Source organism: Cynoglossus semilaevis, chromosome 2 (genome assembly GCF_000523025.1).
Source record: "Cynoglossus semilaevis isolate Cse_v1.0 chromosome 2, Cse_v1.0, whole genome shotgun sequence".
In the NCBI taxonomy this organism is placed as follows: Eukaryota; Metazoa; Chordata; class Actinopteri; order Pleuronectiformes; family Cynoglossidae; genus Cynoglossus; species Cynoglossus semilaevis.
The window spans coordinates 11,326,252-11,327,853 of record NC_024308.1 but is presented as its reverse complement, the minus strand read 5'-3'; positions in this window follow the sequence as shown (position 1 = coordinate 11,327,853).

Genomic DNA, 1,602 nt, shown 5'->3' with positions numbered 1-1,602 from the left:
TTGCTAGGTTGAGCTAATCCTGCCGAAACCTTAAGCCTTGCTTTCTTCTTTGGACATTACAGGCAGATCGGAATCTTATTTGTTGCATTACTGCCCCCTACTGGCTTAAGTAAATATTTAATCTCGAGGACGTCATGAGACAGGGTACCGTTGTCCACTGTATGTCTCCCTGTAACATTCCCTCCAACGTCTTACAAAAGGTTTTATTTACTGTTGGACCATTGGAAAAATTCACTCCATCCAAAAAAGAAAAAATCTCAGATGAGACCACAACTTTCTCCACCTCCACCTGTAAGCACACACTGATTTACTGTCTCATTTTGGGTCAGTGAGGAAGGAGAAATGAGGATGTCACAACATCAGGATGACTGAGAGCTGGGGGGGCCAAAAGAAGTGGGCGAGGGGCCAGATATCGTGACGAAGTCTGGAGTCATCACCACACAAAGGGTATCAGTCAGAAATGATCAGAGAGACGGACGGTGGACTGGACGACAGGACAGAGAGTCTGTCTCTCCGTGTCAGTCACTGAGACTAAACCTGACAGACGTTTCACAGGACCCTCGCTCTGGAAGTTACTAAGAAAAGGCCATGACCCCTGACCTTTAATGACTTTGTTAGTTAGTTGTTAGTTCTTCCAAAGTGACCAATTTGTTAATGAACGAAAACAAACCACACATGTATCGTTGACAATGAGACACGGCGTTAGAAGACTGACTGAAAAGTTCATGAAATGAGAAAAATAGCAGCGTGAGAACTGTTTGAAAAGACGGAGAAAGATCAGACGTTCTCGGACCCCAGGACGAAGTCCATGTCTTGTGAGTCAATGTGAACCCTGGAACTGATTTGTTTCTTAATTAATAAAACAGTATAAAAAAACCTCAGAGACAAGACAAATGTCAGGAGAGGAAACTGACTTTCTTCCTGTTGGATGGTTTTCCCATGGTTTTCTTCACACACACGTGTTTAAACACTCAGAGTTTCTAATGGCTGATGTTAAATCACTGCTCAGGGACTGGGACCGTTGGACTGGGAACAGAACTATTTACACACATTCAGAAACCATTTTTTAAACTGTTTTAAATTTCCAGATTTCTCATCTTCACTTCAGACACATCCTGAAAACACTGTGACATCGTGGAAGTGAAGCTTCTTCACCACATCCCTGCTCAGCCACAGGTCTGGCTCATCCACAAACAGTCGACTGAACCAGAGAACAACTTGGTTTGAGCCGGACCAGATGATTCCAAAATTGAAAGTCAACACATCTGCAGATATGAACAGGAAGATCTGGAGCAGTTTCCAGGATGAGCACGTGTGTGATGGTGAGAAACAGAAAGAAGTCACTGTCAGTGATATTAATTACAAAATCACAAATGGCCCCTTTTTTGCCCCTTGTGTATGTGTGTGTTAGAGAGGTGAAGAGGTCAACTCTGCTCTGTTGTTTTCACTCAGTTGTGAGCAGCAGCTCAGCAGGAGAGACCAGACTAGGACTGCTGTGTAAACCACAGACCAGCAACAGACTCACCCACACGGTGGAGGATCTTTGGGACGTCATCGTGATGTAGTAAAAGAGAAATTCAGGTTAAACATTTTACTGATTTA